Below are 17,224 nucleotides of genomic sequence, written 5' to 3'. Positions count from 1 at the left end.
AAAAGATGAAAGCCCCTTCTACAAACGGAGACCAGTTTGTCTTTCCTCCTCTTCACTCTTTGTATCACAGAAGTCCCAGAAGATCAAAATCTCATTCACATTGTTTGAATCCCTTCCACACCGCAAGTGTGTACCTCATCATCCACTTATCCTGCAGGCTGAATGCTGCACTGGAAATGGGACACGGGGATTTGGCTTTGGCAGGAGACAACGTTTTTAAAAGGCAAAGTAATCATTGCTCATCTACTGGCAGTCCAGTGAAAACCTGCCAACCTTTAGTGTTTGTTTCTTCGGACCGTGTTTGGAATGTGGGACTTTCTTCCATGCTATCCTTTCTGCACAAAATCCCTCCTGCTCCTTTGCATGCCAAACAGTTTCATTCATTCATTCATTCATTCACTTTCCTGCTTAAAGCGCTTTTTTTAACCAAAGGCTTTTTTATGGTGCTTGTATAAAAGAGAGGTACAGATAAACAGATAAAAGCAGCAGAAAAACATTGGCATTGCTGCCTCATGGAAAGATGTTTGAATAGCACCATCTCAACTGATGACTAATTCTGATCTATCTGACCTGAATGAGCAGCAGCTCAGCCCTGACTAATGCTATTCAGTATGAGCAAGGGTGCCAAAATCTGATCTTAGATTGTAAACATCTTGGAATAAGAGCCTATCTTCCAAGGTAATCAAAGTTGAGCACACTGATAGAAACCAAAAAATGACATTTCCCTGTTTCCTTTTGCAGTTGCTAAATAAGTCAAAACATACTGCATCTGGAACTGAATAATAAATCCTTTAAGAGGCACTGAAGAGGGGCTGCATTTTCTGGGCAATCCAGTGATTAGTCTTTAATCAACTGCAATTCTGCTTCTACTTTTAGGTTGGTGCCTGAATACAGAGTGTGCTGCTGATCCAGCTACAAAATCTTTCAAAGTCGCTGGCCCTTAACTTAAGGTTTCAAATTCAGTAATTTTATTTTTTTTTTTTTGAGAGTGGTAGAGAGTCCATAGCTACAGTAAACTGGAAGATTAGGCAGAAAGTCAATACGCATGGTTTATATGCGCACACGGTTGTATTCCATATTCAACATGGCCCATAAAGGGAAAGCCACATAGACAGCCTCCAGACACAGGAAGGAAAGAAGGAATTTCAAGTACCTAATTTCATATTTGCAAAAATATGGAATTACTGGCAGAAAATTATACTATTACCAAAATGTCATTGAAATGAGAAGCATTATTTTTCTACCCACAAGAGGTAGTTTTAAGAACAGATATCAAAGTAAAAGTGATTGTCAAAAGGCAAGTGTTATTTAAAAATCAAAAATATACTCAAAGAACTTTGGAACTGGCATCTCCCCAGCACTTAACGATTAGTTATGCAATATGTGGTAAGCAATGCAGTAAATGAAATCCTGATCTCAATGCTGTTCATGGCAAGACTTCTACTAACCCTAGTGGAATTAGCATCTTTGTACCTCTTGTTTTAAGCATGACATATTTTGCAGGTAGTATTACTGCCTTCAGTTGCACAGATGTAGAGAGACATGAGAGAAATTAAAACTAAAACTGAACTAGATAAATTTCAGTATGTTAAGTACCAGTAGAGCTGAATAGGTAAAAAAAATCTGTCAAGCTGTTTCATTATTGATGAATGCTATATGCTGCAAAAATGCTGTATTATACCTCCCGTTTGTTTTATACTTGAAAAATTACAGATCAGAGATATTACCAAAGTCGAGAAGACTGTTACCACTGATTTCAATGAGACCCTAGTAATCAGAGCCCAAAAATACATTTCCTGAGGAGGACATAAAATATGCAGTTCATCACTCTCTGAAACATTACTATCTGGTGATTTGGTGGCCCCGGAATCAGCCCAGGGATGACTGAAGGCTGACTCTTGATTTTTTCTTTGCTGGGAATGACAGTGTTAGGGATGATCCCTATGCTCTAAGTACAGAAAGCAGTATATAGAAGCAGCAGGATAAAAATAACAGAAAGCGTTGTTGAAGGGAGACTTCCACAAACCAGAACTGTAAGCACTTTCTCACAGGAAGCAATGCACTTCTATATTCTGAAGAAATCACATGAGATTAGAAAGTAATAGAGGAGCCAATGGGAGAAGTGCCATGCTGGATCTTATTCTCACCACTCGGTGGATAAGGAATTGGCTGGATGGACACAAATAGTTGCAGTCAACGGCTCGATGTTCAAATGGAGATCAGTGATGAGTGGTGTTCCTCAGGCATCAGTACTGGGACCGGTGCCGTTTAACATCTTTGTTGACCACATGGACAGTGGGATTGAGTGCACCGTCAGCAAGTTTGCCGACGACACAAAGCTGTGTGGCGCGGTCAACATGCTGGAGGGAAGGGATGCCATCCAGAGGAACCTGGACAGGCTTGAGAGGTGGGCCTGTGCAAACCTCATGAAGTTCAGCAAAGCCAAGCGCAAGGTCCTGCATGTGGGTCAGGGCAATCCCAGGCAGAAATACAGGTTGGGCAGAGAATGGCTTGAGAGCAGACCTGAGGAGAGGGACTTGGGGGTGCTGGTTGATGAGAAGCTCAACATAAGCCAGCGAAGTATGCCTGCAGCCCAGAAAGCCAGCCGTATCCCGGGCTGCATCAAAAGAAGCGTGGCCAGCAGGTCGAGGGAGATGATTCTGCCCCTCTACTCTGCTCTGAGACCCCACCTGGAGTACTGTGTCCAGCTCTGGAGTCCTCAGCACAAGAAGAACATGGACCTGCTTGAACAGGTCCAGAGGAGGCCATGAAGGTAATCAGAGGGCTGGAGCACCTGTGGTATGAGGACAGGCTGAGAGAGTTGGGGCTGTTCAGCCTGGAGAAGAGAGGGCTCCAGGGAGACCTTATGGCAGCCTTCCAGTACCTAAAGGAAAGATGGGGAGGGACTCTTTATCAGGAAGTGTAGCAATTGTATGAGGGGTAACAGTTTTAAAATCAGAGAGGGTAGATTTAGTTTAGATATTAGGAAGAAATTCTTTACTGTGAGGGTGGTGAGGCACTGGAACAGGTTGCCCAGAGGAGTTGTGGATGCCCCATCCCTGGAAGTGTTCAAGGCCAGGCTGGATGGGGCTTTGAGCAACCTGTCGTAGTGGGAGGTGTCCCTGCCCATGGCAGGGGGGTTGGAACTAGGTGATCTTTAAGGTCGCTTACAACTTAAATCATGCTATGATTCTATGAAAGGTATTGCAAACCCCACATTGCTACGTGGCTCTGTTCTCATGGCAAATGGCCCTGTATGGCTCCTGTACACAGGCTAGCACTCTTTCTGTACCCAAACAACAATCAGAAAATTGCAATTAATATCCAAAACAATTAACCTGCTAACCTCCTTGGGAAAAAGACAAACATCCAGCAGTAATACCATAGAACTGGGCGATACTACAGTAATAAAATACTTCAATAAGGTTAACAGCATTCTTTAAAGTTGGATCTGGATAGGACATTTCAGTCTAACTAGTAATACCCAACAGAGAGGTGACTGGTGACCTGACATGGTCTTCACATTTATCTGTTTTCCATTGGTGCTAACTAGATGATCAATAGTATCGATAATTATGTTAACATAATGTCTGAAGTAAAATGCCTGAAATACAAAACTACACTTAAAAATGAATGTATCAAAAATTCCAGTATAATAAACTATAGCAAGTACTTAAGCAACCTACTATCATAATACACAGCTGTGGTTTTCAAAGTAGCAGTATTTTTCTGTTAAATGCATTATAAAAGGAAAATTTTAAATTTACTTTCTTGTCATAAAACCTGCTATAAGTCATAAAAAAAACACTTGTCATTTCTTCTGTTAGCTTTGGAAAAAAAAAAAAAGAAGAAGAAAATCATATTCTTTTTGCTTTTTCCTATTCTGTTCTAGGATGTACACAAAATTGTCTTGGGAACAACTTTTCCTTACAACAAGTGAATGGGATTGTTTCACATCACATTCAATAAGCATTTCAAATGTGATTAAACCAATGGACTGTTTCATAGCCCAGTTTGTCCCACGTCCATTACAGCTTTTACCTTCTGCAGCACAAACACTGAAGTCTATGAGTACTCATGATGCTAGCAAGTTCCCTTCTAACCCGAACCATTCTATGATTCTATGAGTCTATATTCGTTTAAGTATTGTAATTTGTGTAGCATAAAAGGAACTAATAATCAAAACTCAAATTTTTTTCTTTAGAAATATTTAATGAAAACTTCTACAATGCTAAAGAAAGCAACATGCACACACCCTGAAGCAAGTAAATTCTTGTTTTTCCACTGTTTTTTATCCAAGCAGTGCAAATTAATAAATATTCAAAGGACAGTGCTGTTCAACAGCTCCTGATATGCAAAAACAAATACTCAGCATAAAATAAAATGACTAGTTCATCCTATTCAGACATTTCCACCGACACAAGAATGATTATCTGCCTTGTCTAGAAGTTACATGCAGTGTTTCCATGATGTTGAAATAGTTGTTTGCAACATTTAGAGGATATTAATACAGCAACAGCACATCTGCTATGCTGTTTGTAGTGATATAAATCCTAGACAGCATCACTCTCTGGTTGAAAGGTATACTAGTAGGAGAATTTATTTTCAAAAAGCCAAATCCTGTATGTTATTCAGTGAGACTAGAACATCTCATAGAATTAAGGTCTTTGACACAACATCACATACTCGTTCTCATGGGAGCTAAAACAATAACTGACCCTAAAAAGCTAACAGTCAAGGAAAAAAAATCATGTCCTGTAAATCCCAAAGCAATCAATAAATGGTTGCTTTAATACTATCTATAGTATTAGATACAGTATTACACATGTGCATAAACATATACTAGTACACATTTGGAATGCTTTTTGACCTTTATTTTCTATATTCTTGCAACTCTCATAGCTTTACATTCTTTAGATACAAGATTTAATATTTCCCCTAAATGCTTCAGGGGAATGAAAGGAAAGGATTGTTTAATCTTTAGCACATGTGAATCAGCACAGGTCTACTGACATCAGCAGCGACCTCCTAACAAATTTATGGCTGAATGTCTGTTCCAAAAACCTCTTCTCCAATTAAATTCACACTCTTCATTTGAGAAATTTATTTAGGAGTATATCACGGCTACACAACAACAAATATTGAGGAAGCGGGTTCACATCTCGGCCTGGATACCAGCAGCATGGGAAATTACGACTAGAGCAGCCCCAAATATCTGTGAAAGCTTGCCAAAGGGGACATATTGCTATATTACCACCCCTCACCCCCCAATTTTTTCTCTCTCCTTTCAAGCTAAGAGCTTCATAGACGACAGATGCTACTCTAAAAAAAAAAAAAAGAAGGTAAAATAATTTTACCCAAACAGTAAATACTAAATACCATCAGTTTTCATAGGGGTTTGGTTGCATAGCAGAGCTAGAAATCTCTCACCTCTCCCCAGCTGGGAATTTCACTTGTGTAATGCCTTTGGTGACATGGTACTCCCTGACCTTTAGCGTAGATGATATAGCGCCAGAAATAGCCAGAAATAGTTCAGCACATTCCTTCTGGTCATATGTGTTCACACACACTGATACGTAATTTAGTGCAGCTTGGAAACACCGGGCCCTTAAGCTACTGCAAGTTTTCATGGGAGATCTTAGGGTGCATTCTCTTTCCAGAAAGTTGTGCCATGAATTCTTTCCCTGCAGCTAAGTAAAGGGCGTCTTAAATACTATGTAAATTCATAGTCATTGCTTCCACCTAGATAATGGCATTGTATGTTCTCAAGGAAGAACCCCAAGGTCTGCTTTCATATCAAAGAGACTTTAAAATAGCAGCAAGAAATGTCCCACGAACTACAGCAGGTATGAAGGTGTGACCTCACACGCCATACAGGACTCTGAATTTAAACTACCTACAAGATGCACTTTTGACAAACTAAAGCTCCTTGTGTTTATAAAGCTATACCTATTGCATTACAAGGCACACAATGCTAGCCTCTCACTGTCCTGCTCTCTATGTGATTGTTAAAAAAGCTTATAAAGGGGTTTTGATTTTTTTTAAAAGAACAAACACACATTCTCAGTTATATTCTGCACATTTTCAAAGACTACAAAGAAATTCAGGTGATGGCAAAAAACCCCACTGTCCGACATTGAGGAGCTCCTTCTAATTTATGGCTGCTGTACTCTCAGTACACTGAACTCTGTAAGATCAACGTCGTATTTAAAAATCAAGATCGTAATCAGGTAATTAGAAGGGGAAATTAGCTGTGAACCATGGCAGGGTGGAGGATAAGGAACGAATTCTATCTGTGCTCTGAAGGTAATCTGTTTTAGATCTCTGACACAAACCTCTGTCACTGGTGCAGGAAGCACCCAGCTCAGGCTTCCTGGCCCCGGGAATGACAAAACGGGAACCAGCAGGGCTGCTCCTCCATTTGGGGAGCAGAACCCTCACGTGGGCCCTCACCAGACCCCAAGGCCTGCTCCAAGACGTCTCCCATCCTACTGGTTGCCCTACTGGTGGCCCTCACGAGCATGCTTCTGCCACCCCACCTTGGGGTACTAGGTTCCTGTTCTCCATTAGCAGAATGATTTTAGGATCATTCTTTGGCCCTCTAGACCATAACAGGAATCTGCAAACATCTTGCAGCAAATCACTGGCAGAACTAGCAGTTCCTCTCTCTTGCTGCACAGAGGGTGGCATTCATCTAAACTGGTCTCTGTAGGGTCCCTTGGTAGTCAATAGAAAGAAACAGGCATCTCTAAAGGCATCTCATAAACTATTCTGGATTAGCTTTAGGATTAAGTGCTTACACTTTCTAGATGTGCTTATTTCATTCCAGGTATAAATGTAACTTCAGAATGTAAGAAATTAAGACTACATCAACTAAGAAGTAACTATTCCCAGTGTTCTTGAGCTTTAAAAAAAGAAAATAGAGAATCTACATGTATTCTTTGTTATTTCTATGAGCTCAACAACCACTTGTTCAGCCAAATTTGCTTCCAATAATTCTCTTCCAATGTGCCTCATTTCTATCATTCTCTGTACTTAAAGATCCAAGAGGATACACAGAAAACTGAATTGAGTTGCAGGAGAATGATCCCCAAGCGACCTGTTCCCAGCTGACACTACTGAGCAGGACTTTTTCTGGATTCGGATGGTTCTGGTCCCTGCTGCACGTGAAGGGCGCGCGGATAGTTCCCAAGAACCAAACGCAATGGGGTCTGCACTAAATCATAAGACTGGCCTGCTTGACATGACAAACCTAAAATCAACTTCTGTATTTTATTCATGGTTTTTTGACAAAATAGTAGCTTGCCTTTCTATAGTGCAGATCATGAAGCAGTTGCAAGACCCTTGTCCTTCCTGCCGTCCCACTGCAGCTCTCTAACAGGCTTCAAAGGGTTAAGTTTCTCCCACTCGCACTACCAAGGAGTGTAGTTACTACTTTACTAGTCCTCTCCTCAGGTTGCTTAGCATTAGGCAAATGGCAATATTAACCTGAATAACCCAAAGTGGTTAGTGCATGAGTAAAACAGTGCACAAGTAAAAATTCTGACCCCGACCCAAGAGGATGCAAAATGAAAACAGCAAAATCAACTGAGAAGAGAAAGAAGAACAGAGTGGGATGTAGTTAACAAGAGCCGGCTGTTCTGCCCCTAAGACACTCAAGTTTTGGCATCGCAACCCAGCCTGTTCAGTGAGGCACCACCCCGCATTCACAATGAGATGCAAAGCCTTCGTCCTTATTCCTTGCTAATAAAGCTAAATCCTAAGAAGGTGGCACGTTTCCACTTAACCTCTCTTGAGGACTTTCTAAGTCATGTCAGCTAGTGTTTGTTGCAAAGAACCAGTAATGCTTTAGTGCTTGCCAGAGGCACACCCACATGTATTTTATTTCTGGAGAAAGTGTTACTTAACAGAAACATACCACAATAAACCCTGGTGATCTCAAATATTTTCTTTTATGCATTTACATCCTTAAAGAATGTTAGTCTTTAAAGACTTTTAAAGACCTGAGACAAACCAGTCATTAACCACAGCCACATAATCTTGCCTCACAGGTTTCCGTAACCACGCTGTGGCAAAACTTCATTGCTCCAAGCTAAGAAATGAAGAACTGCAAAAGGCTGCATTGTATCAGCAATGTAATTTGCAGCTTAGAAACTGAAGTGGTAAATAGTACTAGTCTTTTTAAACCCTACTGATGACCAGAGAGATGCTCTGGGAGCTGAAGTAAGTTAGGAAACCAGGTAACACCCATTTCTAATTCAGCTACTGAAGTGATAAGAAAAATTTATCCAGTTTACCTGTGCTTCACTTGACATCAGCCAGAAAACTGTACACCAGCCAGAAGCTCCAGCATTAAATTTAAGCTCACTCTGTCAAACGAAAGCATGGTCTTTTTGAGCTGTCACTATACAGTGTTTTCGTTGCTTAGAGTCCCAGTTCCCTCCAGCCCCGAGATGTGGGTGGTGGTTTGTTTGTACAGCTCTGCTCCTGTGCTCGAGTAGATCCTGATCTTGAGAAAGGCCTTGCTGAATAGCCGCATGAAACAAATGGAAAATGCTTTTTGACTACCCAGCTATGGCTAAGTGTTGTGCCAAACACACGCACACGTATGCACACACACAGCCACGCATGAAAAGGATCCATCAGCTATAGGTGGTTGGACTACTTACTATCTTGGTTGGACTACTTACTGGATTACTTGACATCCTCAAATTAATTGTCCTGCAGATAGCCTTCAGAACATGCCAAAAGGGAGTAGGAAAAAACAACTAAAATGAGCAATCGCTTCTGATACTCTTCTGTATCAATACCCCAGATAGGCCTCTCAAGTAAAAGGTTCTCAATGTCACTCACAAAATAGCTTAGTAGCTTTTAAGATAGCATGGAAAGAGAAAACAATAGCTTAATTACATCCCTGTGAGATGTTTCTCATCAACAACATATAAAGTCTTACAGTTTATCTCAAAAAACTAGAATAAATTGTACATTTCCTGTCAGCTAGCAAGCAGGTCACCATTACTGTAATAAAGAGAGTAGCACCCGTGAAAGAATTACTGGCATGCATCTGCACAATCTCCAGCCTCCAGGTTGTTTTTTTTCCAGGAACTTCTTAGCTATCTACTTTAAAACTTGACTAAATGTCAGTTTATCTTCTTCTCAGACAATTGCTTGGCTTGAAATATTGTACTGGGAGAATCACATTAGAAATTCTGTACCTGTGGACTATACGCGCTTTTCATCCTCCTAAATGTATGGCGCGTTTTGTGGGCTTTTGTGCATAAGAACTTGCATATAAAATAACTGTAGTGACCAGACCATCACTCTGAGCATACTGGTGACAAAAAGTATATCCTTTGAAAAAACATCGTCTCTCGGCCATCATACTTAAACACGTTTTCACTTTAGGTTATGTAACTTCATCAGTTACCCATAAATAAACAGGATTTGAAAGACTTTGCACAAGGAGTGGAGCAGGCTTTAGGGAATGACCATATTTTTTTCATTTTTCTCATATAAACATATTTCTTAGCCTTCATCTGTTATTTTTAAAACAGAATTATAACGTTCCAGATGTCGTTAACAGCATGAAGATGCTAATGCTCCCTTTCTCTCTCTTACTAGCTTTACGACAATTAACAAGACAACAATAAGCCCTTGTTTGAAAACAAAAGACAAAAAATACTCTTTGCTAAAAAAGTTCCCTTTTTTCCTGAGTTTTCAGTACCAAAAAGATAATTCATCACAGCAACAGAACAAACCTCGACTCCTCCCTTACGACTGCTAAACGCATTATAAAATACTTCCTAAACTACTTCCAATGGCGAGCCTACACATACGCGTGGGCTCCAGCTCCCGAGAAGTCAGCCGGCCGCATACCCACCGCTGGATCCCGCCCTACATCTTCTGGCTGAAACATTGCTGCGGAGACAGGGATCGCGCTGACCCTCTCGGAAAGCACCGGCAGCCCAGCCGGGACAGGCGGTAGCAGCCACCACCGTCCCAAGTAATCCTGTGGCAGCGCTGACTGCGTCTGCGACCGCGAGACAAGTCACGGCCGAAACACAACAGGAAAATCTCCCCTACAATTGCAGGAAAAACCCGCTCCACCTAACTGCCTCCGCCAGGATCCCGTGCTCCCAAAGCCAGCCCTTCGTGCTGCGCCCACAGCGAAATACCTCCTCTCCCTCCCAAGGGCCAGCCCCGGTGGGGTGAGAAGGCAGGGAGAAACGGAACCTCTGGCGGAGCATCCCAGCAGTGGGACGGTGCTGCTTGGCCCTGGGGGCAATTAACCCAGCACTGAGTGATGACCGGCCGGCAGCGCCCAGGCCCATACCAGGAGGCTGACCCGGACTGACCAAACCTGTCAGCCACAAAATGAACTTTTCAGAAATTGCAATTCCTGTTCTCCGGAAAGGCAGAACTCTGCACAACAGACTGGTGATAAACAAGCAGTTCACTTGTTTTTACTGTTTTCTCCAAATATTACTCAAAAACTTCACAGCACAAAGACCAGCAAGAGTTTGCCAAAAGTGGGGACCGCCTGAAAGAGCACAGTACCTGAGGGAAAGACTTTTCTTCCTATAAACACCATGGAAATCCCACTTTCTGAAATTCAGCAGGTGAAACACAAGATGACAGCAGTTCCTTAATTATTTTTTATCATTTTTTTTTTTAAGCTAATTTTGGGTGTAAGCAGTAAACCGCAACAGAAAACTACAAATGCTTGAGCAAAGTGCCCAGGAGGAATCCTGACTGAAGTCACACCAGACATTTGGTCTCCAACAAAGGTGTTAAAAATTCATGCAAAGTCAAAACAGCAGGAAAGAATTGCTTCCTTGTGTTCTCCCTTTTTCATGTTGCAATGCCCTCTTTCATACAGTGGTAACACAGCAAAGTGAAACAAAACATACCTCAGACATTTGAACATAAGGTTGCAAATCCATACTGTCTTTGGTCTTTCTTCCATGGACCAGCCTGCACTTTGATCTCATTGAAACAATAAACAACTGTTGTGATTATTTAATTTCCTATTCGTTTCATTTCTTTGAAACAATAGACCAAAGCCCTCAACAAATGCACACTCTTCATAAGGTTTTTAAAGGTTTCTGCTGGCAATGTCTGTTAGCATGTGTGTGGAATGACACGTTGTAACTGGCGAAATGAGAACGCAGAAAGCAAGACAGATGTGCGGAAGGATTATGATTACTGGAACTCTTTTCCGTGATATTAAATGCCCATGGATAATCTATAGTCAAGCCAATTTATAAGCCCAGCAGGGGCCACAGCACAAGCCCTTGTCGGAAAGATTTTAGATTCCTCAGCTCATATCCTGTCCTTGATCTTTCACTGAACAGCATCACGCAGCTTCTTTGGACTGTCCCTCCAGCCACGCGGGCTCACGCTCAACCAGATGATGATCAACCAGTCATCCCAGATCATCCCAATCATCCCAGATGGGATCAACCAGTCTGAAGACCAGTATTATCAGCAGGTGTTGCCTTGCTGCTCTGTTTGTCCATATTATAGTTAGCCTGAGTTTTTCACGCCCTTTGCTTGCAGACAACTAGCCACAGTCTGAAACAGAGTTTCAGTAAATAAATAATTTTTTTATCTTTAAATCTTGTAATTTTATATTATCTTAAAATTTTATATTTTATATTTTAAAATTTTATATTTAAAAGTGATGCAAAACAATTCCAATAATCTTAATTCTACTGAGACATCTGCCTTGATTTCTGCATGTGTGCTTCTTCAGGTTGAAGGTAACATTGCATATGTTTTAATAGCCAACACTGGAAGAAGCTTTCAAAACTTATCTGATTGTGTCTATACGATGATATGTCTGTGAAGGCTTCAGTGTACTTTTCATTGCACATACACCAGCATGCACAGGCACATGTGTGCAAGTAAATAATTATGGGTTCAAACCCATAGCCTCAAAAACTTCTGCTTGTGCCACCGGCTATGCTAGCTTGTTCCAGTTATCATTCAACAATCTTAGCTTAAAATAAAGAATGCATCTGACAAATATCCCCTTCCTCTACCATACTAATCTCTCTTCATCCACCTTCTGAAGTCACATCTCAAGTATAAAATAGATGACTTCTAGCCATCCTCTGCAATATCTATTGAAATTCATAAAAGCCTCACTAGACAAGTCTTTGGATATGGAGTTATATTCTCATGTAGCAGAAGGACTGAGATATCCAGCTGAATATGATCAAATTATCACAGTTTAACAAGATACCATCGTCAAAGCTCAGAGCCAGCACAGCTGTGCATTTGCATACTTATGGTAGCCACTAAGAGCTTTGGTGAATCTTCCTCAGAAAACACAAGATGTGTCTGCCACCAATGGCCCCTTTCTGCTGAAGGTTACCACCTTCACCACAGAATCAGCAGGTTACGTGCTGAACCACAGCTCATGAGTTTCTTTGCAAGGTACAAACTAAAAAATGATTGCTCAAGGTGTATATGGTTGCAGTAAGTTACAGCAGGGGAAAGAGGGAGATAGCTGGTGACAGTAATTTGTTAAGCTATGCCCAAAAGATTCACTAGATTTGAACTGGCAAGGTCCCTAGCTCAATTGGGTTGTGAAGAAATTCACTCTAAGACTCTGAACTAATATACTACTAGAGAGGTGAGTTACCGTATCTAAATTTAAGATAGCTTAAGGCTCAGATACGTAACAAATACCCATCTATAAAAACCACTGTAGAATTATTTCATCACGTGTGAGTTCTAAATTGTGTATTTCTGATGACAGAATCTCCAGAATGCACCTATTTGCTGCGCAGCCTTCTGTCTTCACAGAATTCAGGGTCAGCTCTCCGTGGGAAGAGTTTGACCAGTGTGATCCTGTTGTTTAAGGGAGTGCTAAATAGCATGCTTTGTATTCTGCTCACCTCGTAGCTGTGCTGTATAGTAACCCGGTATTATTCTGGTTACAATGCTCCTTGCAATCAAGAAACAGAGCTCCTTAGGAGCTGGAGCAGATCAACAATAGGACAGAAACAAGCAGGTGCCCAATTCGGTTACAAGAAATCCTATTTCCACAAAACATTCGAAGTCCTAGGAAAAGATAACACCAGGATGGACTGGGAGAAGCAACTTAGATGGGGCAGAAAAACGTAGTCCAGTGTCACTACTGGAATTCACTGACCCACAAGCATCCAGTACAGCTTTTTGTTGCATTTAGTTGTCTCGCTAATAAGTCAGGCATAAATATCGTGGTAAAAACAGTTGGACTTGAAAATTGGTCCAGGAGTTTTTTAAGAAAGGCAGAAAGTAAGATTTCTAGGTTTTGGTTTGGAAATCCTAATATGCAGTTTCCAAAACCTAATTTTTACTGCTTTGCCATCCACCAACAAAAGAGAATTCTCTATGCCACTCACTCCATGTGCAGACCAGAAATACAGTATTTTTTTTAAAGCTCGCTACTTGTGGAATTTTATTTTATCTTATTTTGACGGACAGCAGACCTATAATTTTAGATTGACAGGTGCTGCTGCCAGGCACCAGGCAATTGATACTTCAGACAATCAGCCCACTGTCTATGGAAAGTAGATGCCATAGTGTAGTATAATGAGATCACAGTGGAGCTGTAATATTAACAATTAGAACAAATATGCTAATATGTCTGCGGTTTGTAACTTTCTCTCAGGCAAGAACGCTCATTTAAATTACTTCTTCTATACAGCTAATCATAGAATTTTGATGGAGAAAAATAACAATAGTGGACTGGGTAAAAACAGTCCCCCTCCATTCTTTCTTCTCTTGCCCTATTGTCAGTCAGCACAGAGGGGCTCAGCCAAAAGACGTTTGCGACTCTCTCTCTGGCTGAACAGGGCTAAAGTTTGAGGAGCCTCATCACTGTTCTGAACAGCACGTCAGAGATGGAGGGCTCTCCTGCTCCGGGCAAATACCTTCAGTCCATTACTGATTAGTCACCTCCTCTGCCTACCGCAAGTAAAAGAAGTGGAGAAAGTATAGATGCTCCTGCCTTTTAGTCAGTGTCTGCACCTTGTAATTCTCTTTGCACATCAAGGACATGGAAGGAAGTAAAAGTCAGTCCAGTTATTGGGAAAAATTAGGAAATATCATGTCAGCAAGAGCAACTCATGTGATACAATATGAACAGCTTCTAAATATGAAACTGTTTCATAGGAATGCTGAGTAACAGTTCTCAAATGGTTGTTAAATTGCTCTTTGAGCTACAAAATCCCTCTGTTGTCTCATTGATAGAAGTCTTAAGACAACGATGGGTGACTGTATGCAGGTCTGCCATTTTCCCTTCTAATGCTTCATCTGCATTTCACAATGGTATTTAAATATCATTTGAATTTGGCCCAATAAGCCGTACTACAAATGACCCATCATTAAGGCTCTCTGAAGACAGGCAAACCATAATTCCAACAGCAGCATGTGATTCTGAAACTCTTTGCGCTTTGCTGGAGGAGCAATGTGTAGTACGTGATTCATGTCAGATGAATAGATTATGAATTGCACCATCAAATAACCCATTTCCCTTATTCAGACAATTCAGACAAAATATTATCTTTCTAGACTTCAAAGTAAGCCACAGACAAAAAAATCCCCTTGCTTACAATGTACAGCAGCTACTTGAAATCTTGGGGGGTAGATGAGGCGGGGAGAGGGAAAAATAAAAGCTACTCCCATCCCATTTCACTGCTACACAGGACTTGCTTTTAACAATTCCCTGCAATCAATGAAATCATTTACTCAGTGCTGCATTTTGGGTTTTGGATAGAGAGAGAGAAGATTAATTACTGTGTTCTCAATTGCTAGATTAATGATACAGCACTGAATTCTAATCTGTCCCCTTGAAGGACACTGAGGGAATGATCAGGGCAGGAGTATGAAAACATCAATTTGACCAAATTACTAAAATAAGATTTGAAAACTATCAGTGTGCAAGTGTATGCTTAAAAATGGGGGAAAAAAAAGACACAAACCACCCCAGCTAAATCCACAGGAACCTGTTCCTTTTTATGTCCTCTCCTGCAGCATAGCCTAAGGAGTGTGAGGAGTTCAAACTCATCACACAGAAAAGGTTTCATACTGAAAAGAGAAGAAAATTGTTCTCTTTTGCTTTGTTGTAAGCTGCTTTTTAGCAGTACAATGGCAAAACAAACCCTATCTGAAATTTACTAAACACAGAGCCTGAAGCTTCTAAAGAAGCCTTCTGAACTCAATGTCTCTGCTACAGTATTTGAAAAAGCAATTAATCCTAAACAGTGCAGAGGACAATGAGATCTCAAACCTAGGAAGCCCCAAAACTTTGGAAAGTTTAGAGATCAGTCTTGATTTTGAGGCTGCTGGCTATATCTAAATTCCCCAGTGTTTAATATTTAAAAACAAAATAAAATTTAGCATTAACAGGCAGATTAGTTTCTTTGGTGGAGGTGCTTTATGAAGAGGATGTTCAATTACGCTTTACCTCTACATGCTCTTCTGATTCAGAAGTCTGGGATGTGAATATCACATTAACAAACTTGAGAAACACTGCCTGAATCTGTTCATTTTTTTTATACAGTGGCCACAAGGAACGGTATTAGAGAACCAATTTAAATGTATATTCTTAAGCATTGAAATATAAGCCTTAGTCTCACAGGAAGATTATCTGGTATTCATGAGTAGTATCAAGAATCTACACTTCCGGTAATTAACAGTATACTTTAGCCTCATACTCAGCTCTCAGTTTTGCTGAAGGCAACAGTGATGCTTCAGCACTAAAAATCAAAAGATAAGTTTCCCAAAGAGCTCTGCAAGCGCAGGCTTTGTGATCGACAAGGAACAACTAGTATTTCCATGTCCAAGTGTCTTCGTAAGCACCAAGTCGTCGTTATTCTTTGCTTTTAAGCCAACATCCTTGCTGAAAATGATGCAAGTTTTGAGTCACATAAAGAATACAGAATTAGGTCAAGGCATCTTTTAAAAATTACATTTAACTCAAAATTCCTGGAAAATTGCAGAAAAGCGATCATGACTGACAGATACGAAACACCTTCATTAAACTTGGTATTAAGACATAGTATGTTATCTTTAGTGACTCAGACACTGTATGTCCACAGACAAGTCCAGTTACATTTCTCTTTGCCATGCATACTTCCTACAGGCTATGCTTTGTCTTATAGAAGTTCACGTATTCCCAAGCACCTACACAATATTTGGAAAGTACGTAGCTCTCTCTAAACTGTGTGCTGTTACTGAGCTATTACTTTAATTACAAACTTAGGACTGCATTATGGAATCTATTATTTGCATATTAATGAAATGTGCATGTATACATATAAATTGCAGCTGAAACTTCAGTTCCAACTTCAGTTTCCAACTAAAGCCACAGTTCAACAGCTTTCTTTAAAGGGGGTGTCTTCGTACTGCAAAGAGTAGTGGCGACTGCACTGCAGACACCAAGCGACAGCATCAGATACATGAATTTCCTGGGAATGCTAAATAAAGTTAAGTATATAGACAAATACTTAGAGGATTAGAGCCAAAGCAAGTGTATGCTAATGAAATGATCTTTAGTCCTGAGGGTGTATCTGTCGTCTTCCAGGGATATTCCTATATTCACTGTAGCAGTATATTTTAAAATGAATGAGGACCATTAGCAAATTGAAATGAGTAGCCTTGAAATGTATTAGTAAAAGAAAGCTGCGCCTTTTAATAAAGAACATTAACTCATGCAAAACAAAGCAAAGCATCAGGGAACACAAATCCGTACTTAACAGCAATAAGGCCTGTCGAATGACTGAAGTGCATTTTACATTTGCAAAAGACTGCAGGATCAAGACCCTTGATGCGTATGGAAACATACACCCTTATGTTATTTTCCTAAGAGTTTATCAAGTTAAGAGATATAACTACTTACAAATGCAAGTGTGTAAAAGAAGAGGATTTTGGATATTCAACATTCTCAATGGAAAGCAAATTGCTTAAAACATAAAAATGATATACTTAGTCTACAGCTAGTTCAAAGACTGGTTCATGTAACCTCACATAAGATGAATTTAAACATAGACCTCCAGAGACTGCTACAGAAAACATCTCCACAAAGGCTGGTCTTACTGATTATGCTTGATTTATGTGTTGATTTGTGTTTTTCTGATTCTCCAAAGAAATATAAATTACTGTAATGCATTACATATTATTTGTCATATGCACTACTGACCAGTTCATCTGATTTTTCCTCCACTCAAAA

General features: G+C 40.4%; 1 protein-coding gene across 7 annotated transcripts in view; it reads right to left on the bottom strand.

The window, feature by feature from the left end:
- Positions 1 to 17,224, bottom strand: part of MID1 (midline 1) — a 252,247-nt gene that overhangs the window by 105,663 nt on the left and 129,360 nt on the right. Inside the window, exon 1 of one of the 7 annotated variants that reach the window (XM_074606631.1) lies at positions 9,881 to 10,066. The exons of 5 other annotated variants lie outside the window; for them this stretch is intronic. The gene's annotated coding sequence lies outside the window, so the exon portion shown is untranslated. Of the gene's footprint in view, positions 1 to 9,880; positions 10,067 to 17,224 lie in introns of those variants that run through there. One more of the 7 variants, XM_074606691.1, reaches the window with a different exon arrangement.

This window comes from Larus michahellis, chromosome 1, assembly GCF_964199755.1.
Source record: "Larus michahellis chromosome 1, bLarMic1.1, whole genome shotgun sequence".
Classification (NCBI taxonomy): domain Eukaryota; kingdom Metazoa; phylum Chordata; class Aves; order Charadriiformes; family Laridae; genus Larus; species Larus michahellis.
This window is presented reverse-complemented; position numbering and strand designations above follow the sequence as displayed.